Raw genomic sequence first — 9,211 nt, forward strand, 5'->3', positions numbered from 1 at the left:
AACCGGAGGCCCAGCCCAGAATTGATGTTTTTTTTGCCTATTTCAGTGTTTCGGATAAACGGAATATCAAACAGAGTCCAAACGGAATAAAATCTTCGGAAACGTGATTTTCTCACCGAACGTGATCTAGGAGACTTGGAACCTACTGCAAGGGATCAACGAGGTTGTCACGAGGGTGGGGGGCTCCCCCCTAGGGTGCTCCCCCCTGCCTCGTGGGCCCCTCGGTGCTCCACCGACGTACTCCTTCCTCCTATATATACACACGTACCCCCAAACGATCAGAACAGGAGCCAAAAACCTAATTCCACCTCCGCAACTTTCTGTATCCATGAGATCCCATCTTGGGGCCTGTTCCGAAGCTCCGCCGGAAGAGGGCCGTCATCACGGAGGGCTTATACATTATCCTAGCCCCTCCGATGAAGTGTGAGTAGTTTACCTCAGACCTTCGGGTCCATAGTTAGTAGCTAGATGGCTTCTTCTCTCTTTGAATCTTAATACAAAGTTCTCCCCCTCTCTCGTGGAGATCTATTTGATGTAATCTTCTTTTTGCGGTGTGTTTGTTGAGACCGATGAATTTGTGGGTTTATGATCAAGTCTATCTATGAATAATATTTGAATCTTCTCTGAATTCTTTTATGTATGACTGGTTATCTTTGCAAGTCTCTTCGAATTATCCGTTTGGTTTGGCCAACTAGATTGATAGTTCTTGCCATGGGAGAAGTGCTTAGCTTTGGGTTCGATCTTGCGGTGTCCTTACCCAGTGACAAAAGGGGCAGCAAGGCATGTATTGTATCGTTGCCATTGAGGATAACAAGATGGGGTTTATTTCATATTGCATGAATTTATCTCTCTACATCATGTCATTTTGCTTAAGGCGTTACTCTGTTTTTAACTTAATACTCTAGATGCATGCTGGATAGCGGTCGATGAGTGGAGTAATAGTAGTAGATGCAGAATCGTTTCGATCTACTTGTCACGGACGTGATGCCTATATACATGATCATGCCTAGATATTCTCATAATTATGCTCAATTCTATCAATTGCTCAACAGTAATTTGTTCACCCACCGTAGAATACTTATGCTCTTGAGAGAAGCCACTAGTGAAACCTATGGCCCCCGGGTCTATTCTCATCATATCAATCTCCATCACTTTTATATTGTTTTGCTATTTACTTTGCTTTTACTTTTTACTTTGCATCTTTATATCAAAAACACCAAAAATATTCTATCTATCAGATCTCACTCTCGTAAGTGACCGTGAAGGGCTTGACAACCCCTAATCGCGTTGGTTACGAGTAGCTATCGCTTTGTGCAGGTACGAGGGACTTGAGCGTGGGCTCCTACTGGCTTGATACCTTAGTTCTCAAAAACTGAGGAAAATACTTACGCTACTCTGTTGCATCATCCCTTCCTCTTCGGGGAAAACCAACGCAAGCTCAAGACGTAGCAAGCCGCATCGTTGAACGGCCCGAGATGGCGGTGTTGAACTTTTTGGGCAACACAATGTCAACGCATACTATTTAGAAATGTATGAGCTCATCAACAAGGGTCTGATTTGAATACAAATGATAGACTGTCATGTATAGTCAGAGAAAACACGAAAGAAAACAAAAAAACTACTGAATATATTCACTTTTTTGTCTCTGCATTTTACATCATATTTGGTTGTAATAGGATCCTGTATGTGCACTTTTCTTGGGGTCTAGTTGTGGCCAAATGGGAAGTTCATAGAAATATGTCGTTGTCGTTCTTCTTCTCACAGAAACTGGAGGATTAAAACTCCAGACGTTGTTGCATTTTGGAGATAAACTTGGAAGAAAACCGACTTGTCAAACTGAAACAAATGGACCAAAACACCTATTTTTTGCACCTGCAGGTATAGCTGAACTTCAGACATCAAAAATCACTTAGAGACGGCAGAGGCAAGCGCTCTATGGCTGGAGCACGGTCGTGGCCGAGGACGTTGGAGAGGGTATAGCTGAATTTCCTCGATGACAGTAAGTGAACTTCGTGCCTTCTTCTGCAAAAACCAAAATCTGAATACATATATAAGAGAAATAGATATATGAACTAGCATGAACAAAAATTGTGATAGGGCATATTTTCTGAACTTTTTATGCAAAAACTCTCTGTATTTTTCACCCCTTGTTCTCTGTGAACTTCAATTTTCAGAACAAGAACTTGGTTAATCGAACCAATGGATCCACATGTCAGGGAGATCTTGCGGATGGCAACTACACCGTCAGGCATCGGAATCATCCTCGAGAATAGCGTTCGCGCTGTGCAAGGGGTTGGGACAACGACATCGGCAGGACACGAGAGCTTGAAGAACAAGAACAGTGCCGCAATGGTGGTCCGAGGGTCACGCACGGATGAACAAGAGGAACTGGAGCGACGATGAGCAGGAGGAACCAGGGGAGTTCCCCGGAGGTAGAGAAGTAGAAGAGGAAGGCCGAGAGCGGGAGGAGACTCACCGGAGGGAGAAGTGCGGGGTTGACCAGAGTGGGGGACGGGAAGAGCAGCGGTGGCCGGTGGTGGAGGCGTGAGGCGGCCGCAAGATCCGGCGGCGCACGTGGGGGTTCCAGGGAGGGCGCACGTTATCGGGTGGATCCGGTTAGGGGGCGCGCCGACGGGGGTCTCCGGGGACGGGGGCGACGGCGGGGGTTTCCAGGGATGGGGTGCGGCGGCACCGGTCTCCGGGGAGGGGCGCGGCGGCGCGGGTCTCCGAGGAGGGGCGCTGCGGCGCGGGTCTCTGTGGAGGGGCGCGGCGGCATGGGGATCCGGGGAAGGGCGCGGCGGTGTGGGCATCCAGGGGAGTGAAAGCGGCGTGGGGATCGGGGGAGGGGCTCGGCGGCGGGGATCCGAGGATGCGGGCGGTTGCGGGGTGGAGTGCGGGAGTGGGGGAGAAGAGGTTTTTATTTCTTGTTTTATCGCGTGGGCCGCCACAGCGGTTCGGGAGGATCTGCTCGGCTCCTATATAGGGCGCGCCGTGATTCAAATAGCTATTCTAATCCCGGGATTAGAATAGTGCCACTCTATATATATATATTGTCATATGATATCTTATGCTAAAGTAACAATTCATTCACATACTCAAGTATGAATCAGAAACTTCATTGTAAACTAACAAACTATAATCTCAGTCATTGAAGCAATTGCAATTTATCATAACCTAGGAAAGAGTCAATGCTTCTCAACAAGTCCACATACTCAACCAACATTTAGTCTTTCACAAGTGCTAACACTCACGCGATATTTATGGTTATGAAGTTCTAATCGGACACAGAGAAAGATAGGGGTTTATAGTTTGCCTCCCAACTTTTTACCTCAAGGGTAATGTCAACAATAATAGTTCATGAAAACTCACATCCAATTAGCTATATGTATCTGGATCTTTCCAACACATTGTGCTTGCCAAAGGATAAAATGTAAAAAGGAAAGGTGAAGATCACCATGACTCTTATATAAGGTAGAAGATAAAAGTAAAAGATAGGCCCTTCGCAGAGGGAAGCAGAGGTTGTCATGCGCTTTTATGGTTGGATGCACAAAATCTTAATGCCAAAGAACGTCACTTTATATTGCCACTTGTGATATGGACCTTTATTATTTAGTCCGTCGCTTTTATTTCTTCCACATCACAAGATCGTATAAAAGCTTATTTTGTTCACATTAATAGATCATACATATTTAGAGAGCAATTTTTATTGTGTGCACCGATGACAACTTACTTGAAGGATCTTACTCAATCCATAGGTAGATATGGTGGACTCTCATGGCAACACTGGGTTTAGGGATATTTGGAAGCACAAGTAGTATCGCTACTTGGTGCAAGGAAATTGGCTAGCAAAAGAGGGAAAGGCAAGTTCAACATGTTGGATGATCCATGACAATATAATTTATCTCAGATGTAAGAAAACATAACCCATTACATTGTCTTCCTTGTCCAACGTCAACTCTTTAGCATATCATACTTTAATGAGTGCTCACAATTATAAAAGATGTCCAAGATAGTATATTTATATGTGAAAACCTCTCTTTCTTTATTACTTCCTATTAATTGCAACGATGACCAAAACTATGTTTATCAACTTTCAACAACTTTTATTCATCATACTTTTTTATGTGAAGTCATTACTCTCCATAAGATCCTTATGATCTCTTTATTTCTTTTTCTTTTATTTATTCCCTCAAGATCATAGCAAGATAATCAAGCCCTTGACTCAACACTAATCTTAATTATATAGCTCACGGACTCGATTACATAGAAGGATCATAAAGCAGAACTCACAACTAGATCATACTAAAACTTTATTCTACTAGATCAAGATATTACCAAAAGGATCGAACTAAGAAAAAGGTAAAGATAAAAGCGATGGTGATACGATACCGGGGCACTCCCCCAAGCTTGGAAGTTGCCAAGGGGAGTGCCCATACCCATGTGTTTATGTTTCCTTCCTCGCAGGTGGTGATGAAGGAGTTGCTGATGATGTAGGCTTGTCGTCCATCTTCCAAGGCATAGGCTCACCATCATAGAAGGATGACCGAGTCTCCGGGATCCTCAAATCTGCAGCCAAACTCATCCTCTTGAATCTATATTCATACTCACAATTTTGGTTTTGTGGGTCGTAGATCTGGGCTAGGAGGCGCTCGATTTTCTCGTGAAGCTTGAAGATGGCTTCCCCAATGTTCTTGTCATCCAGCTTGTGGTTGTTGGTGAACTCCATGATCATTATATGATTGGAGTCAAGTCCACGTTCCACCATCTCCTGGCACTTGAAAACTTGTTGCTCCAATGCCTCGAGCCTTGTCTCCATGCTTTCGGTCCTACTTGGTCCCTCAACATCGCGGATGTGCAGCAACCCCTCACGCATCTCAATGGTTTGAGGGTGTTGCAGCACCTCCACGAGGTAGGGGTTGATGACCTTCTTGAAGAACTTGTCCTTGGGGGCACTTGAAGACGCCATGGCGATCTATATCTGTTAGAAAAACAGCTCAAAACAAAGACAGGAGATAATTGCGTGATACGGTGGTCAAAACCTTCGGGAGATTATATAATGAATTTTTACCGACCAAAAGAAGTATCGTGCAAGAAAACAGAGTCCGGAGAGCACACGAGGTGCCCACGAGGCAGGGGCGCGCCCAGGGGGTAGGGCGCGCCCTCCACCCTCGTGGAAGCCTCGTGTCCTTTCTGGTCTGCTTCTTATTTTCCTATTTTCTTAAATATTCCAAAACAGAGAAAAATTGCCATTAGAACTGTTTTGAAGCCGGTTTACTTACCGTACCACGTACCTATTCCTTTTCGGAGTCTGAAACGTTTTGGAAAGTGTCCCTTATGTATTCCTCTGGGGTTACGGTTTCAATAACATTAGTTTCAACATTTATAGGATTACCTAAGATATAATGTTTGATTCTTTGGTCGTTCACCACCCTCGGATTTGTGCCTTCAAAGTTGTTGATTTTTATGGCACCGGAATGATAGACCTCCTCGATGACATAAGGACCTTCCCATTTAGAGAGAAGCTTGCCTGCGAAAAATCTTAAACGAGAGTAGTATAGCAATACATAATCACCTACATTAAACTCGTGCTTTTGTATCCTTTTATCATGCCATCTTTTAACTTTTTCTTTAAACAGTTTGGCATTCTCGTAGGCCTGGGTTCTCCATTCATCAAGTGAGCTAATGTCAAAAAGCCTCTTCTCACCGGCAAGTTTGAAGTCATAGTTGAGCTCTTTAATAGCCCAATATGCCTTATGTTCTAATTCGAGAGGTAAGTGACATGCTTTTCCATAAACCATTTTATACGAAGACATACCCATAGGATTTTTATATGCAGTTCTATAAGCCCATAATGCATCATCAAGTTTCTTGGACTAATTCTTTCTAGATCTATTAACAGTCTTTTGCAAAATTAATTTAAGCTCTCTATTGCTCAATTCTACTTGACCACTAGACTGTGGATGATATGGAGATGCAATTCTATGATTAACATCATACTTAGCAAGCATTTTACGGAAAGCACCATGAATAAAATGTGAACCACCATCAGTTATTAAATATCTAGGGACTCCAAACCTCGGAAAAGTAACCTTTTTAAGCATCTTAATAGAAGTGTTATGATCAGCACTACTAGTTGGAATAGCTTCTACCCACTTAGTAACATAATCAACAACAATTAAAATACGTGTATACCCATTAGAGGAAGGAAAATGTCCCATATAATCAAAGCCGCAAACATCAAATGGTTCAATAACGAGTGAATAATTCATAGGCATTTCTTGACGTCTACTAATATTACCAATTCTTTGACATTCCTCACAAGATAAGACAAACTTACGGGCATCCTTGAAGAGAGTAGGCCAATAAAAACCGGATTGCAATACCTTATGTGCAGTTCTATCTCCAGCATGGTGTCCTCCATAAGCTTCGGAGTGACACTTGCGTAGGATCTGTTCCTGTTCATGCTTAGGTATACGACGTCTAATAACACCATCTACTCCTTCTTTATAAAGGTGTGGGTCATCCCAGAAGTAATGTCTTAAATCATAGAAAAACCTTTTCTTTTGCTGGTATGTGAAACTAGGTGGTATAAATTTAGCAACAATGTAATTAGCATAATTAGCATACCGTGGCGCAGTACGAGAAGCATTTATGACATTTAATTGTTCATCAGGAAAGCTGATACGTCTCCAACGTATCTATAATTTTTGATTGCTCCATGCTATATTATCTACTGTTTTGAATGTTTATGGGCTTTATTATACACCTTTATATCATTTTTGGGACTAACCTATTAACCCAGAGCCCAGTGCCAGTTTCTGTTTTTACCCTGATTTAGGGTTTCGAAGAAAAGGAAAATCAAACGGAGTCCAATTGACCTGAAACTTCACGGAACTCATTTTTGGAAGGAAAGAAGCCCAGAAGACTTGGAGTGCACGTCGGGGGATCTGCGAGGAGGTCACGAGGCAGGGGGGTGCCCACCCCCCTGGGCGTGCCCTCCACCCTCGTGAGCCCCTCGTGGCCCCCCTGACGTACTTCTTCTGCCTATATATCTCCATATACCCTAAAAACATCGATGAACACAATAGATCGGGAGTTCCGCCGCCAGAAGCCTCCGTAGCCACCGAAAGCCAATCTAGACTCGTTCCGGCACCCTGCCGGAGGGGGCAATCCTTCTCCGGTGGCCATCTTCATCATCCCGGTGCTCTCCATGATGAGGAGGGGGTAGTTCTCCCTCGGGGCTGAGGGTATGTACCAGTAGCTATGTGTTTGATCTCTCTCTCTCTCTCGTGTTCTTGAGGTGATACGATCTTGATGCATCGCGAGCTTTGCTATTATATTTGGATCCTATGATGTTTCTTACCCCCTCTACTCTCTTGTAATGGATTGAGTTTCCCCTTTGAAGTTATATTATCGGATTGAGTCTTTAAAGATTTGAGAACACTTGATGTATGTCTTGCCGTGGATATCTGTGGTGACAATAGGATATCACGTGATTCACTTGATGTATGTTTTGGTGATCAACTTGCGGGTTCCGCCCATGAACCTATGCATAGGGGTTGGCACACGTTTTCGTCGTGATTCTCCGGTAGAAACTTTGGGGCACTCTTTGAGGTCCTTTGTGTTGGTTGAATAGATGAATCTGAGATTGTGTGACGCATATCGTATAATCATACCCACGGATACTTGAGGTGACATTGGAGTATCTAGGTGACATTAGGGTTTTGGTTGATTTGTGTCTTAAGGTGTTATTCTAGTATGAACTCTAGGGCTGTTTGTGACATTTATAGGAATAGCCCAACGGATTGATTGGAAAGAATAACCTTGAGGTGGTTTCGTACCCTACCATAATCTCTTCGTTCGTTCTCCGCTATTAGTGACTTTGGAGTGACTCTTTGTTGCATGTTGAGGGATAGTTATGTAATCCAATTATGATATTATTGTTGAGAGGACTTGCACTAGTGAAAGTATGAACCCTAAGCCTTGTTTCCTAGCATTGCAATACCGTTTACGCTCACTTTTATCATTAGTTACCTTGCTGTTTTTATATTTTCAGATTACAAAAACCTTTATCTACTATCCATATACCACTTGCATCACCATCTCTTCGCCGAACTAGTGCACCTATACAATTTACCATTGTATTGGGTGTGTTGGGGACACAAGAGACTCTTTGTTATTTGGTTGCAGGGTTGCTTGAGAGAGACCATCTTCATCCTACGCCTCCTACGGATTGATAAACCTTAGGTCATCCACTTGAGGGAAATTTTCTACTGTCCTACAAACCTCTGCACTTGGAGGCCCAACAACGTCTACAAGAAGAAGGTTGTGTAGTAGACATCAAGCTCTTTTCTGGCGCCATTGCCGGGGAGGTGAGTGCTTGAAGGTATATCTTTAGATCTTGCAATCGAGTCTTTCAGTTTCTTGTTTTAGTTTATAAAAGAAAACTCAAAAAAATGGAATTGAGTTTGTCTCATACGCTTCATCTTTTTAATATCTTTTGTGAGTATGATGGAAAGGACAATTGTGCTCAAGTGCTAGAAGAAGGGATCTCTAAAATGTTTGGCACTAAATATTTGAATGATGAGCATGATTGCAATGTTATTAGTACAAATTCTTTGAATATCCATGATGCTAATGATGATTGCACTAGTTATGATGAAAATGCCTCCTATAAACATGTCAATTTTTGTGGAGTAGACTGGGTTTGCAAGTACACACCAAATAGGAAGATAGATATTGCAAGAGGCATAAGTACTTAGAAACCAAATTGTTGCAAGAAGAGCTAGATGAATGTGCTGAAAATTTATCTTTTCTTAGCCCTACTTGTGAACTTTGCAATGAACGTGATCATTTTAGTACCCAATGAAAATTGTTTCATGAGCGTATCGTGTCCAAAAAATGTGATGACTTAGTTTGCTCTTGGGTTATGAAGAAATTAAACGTAGAACTAAGGATATTCCAAAATTTGCCCTTGATAAAGTTCTTCATTTTGATCTAGAGGAAATTTATATGTATTGCGCGGTGAATTGCATTGAAAATCCTTTTATTGCCAATTACATAAAGAAAAGAAAAGAAATAGAAGATTAAGAGAATGCTAACGAAAGGGAAGAGACTTCCCAATATTCTCCTATTATTTCTTATGATGAATCAGGTAACGAGGAGGAGCCTCCTATTCAACCAATCTCATTAATAAGGAGCTCCAAAAAGA

At 42.6% G+C, this 9,211-nt stretch overlaps 1 long non-coding RNA gene across 1 annotated transcript; it reads right to left on the minus strand.

The window, feature by feature from the left end:
* Positions 1 to 1,601: 1,601 nt before the first annotated feature.
* LOC125548904 (uncharacterized) lies at positions 1,602 to 2,942 on the minus strand. The gene is made up of 2 exons (XR_015599818.1): positions 2,477 to 2,942; positions 1,602 to 2,022 (listed from the first exon to the last, which is right to left on the minus strand). It is a non-coding gene; the product is annotated as an uncharacterized LOC125548904 (long non-coding RNA).
* Positions 2,943 to 9,211: the final 6,269 nt, after the last annotated feature.

The sequence above is a fragment of the Triticum urartu genome, chromosome 3A (assembly GCF_056163025.1).
Source record: "Triticum urartu cultivar PI428250 chromosome 3A, HENAU_Tu73, whole genome shotgun sequence".
In the NCBI taxonomy this organism is placed as follows: Eukaryota; Viridiplantae; Streptophyta; class Magnoliopsida; order Poales; family Poaceae; genus Triticum; species Triticum urartu.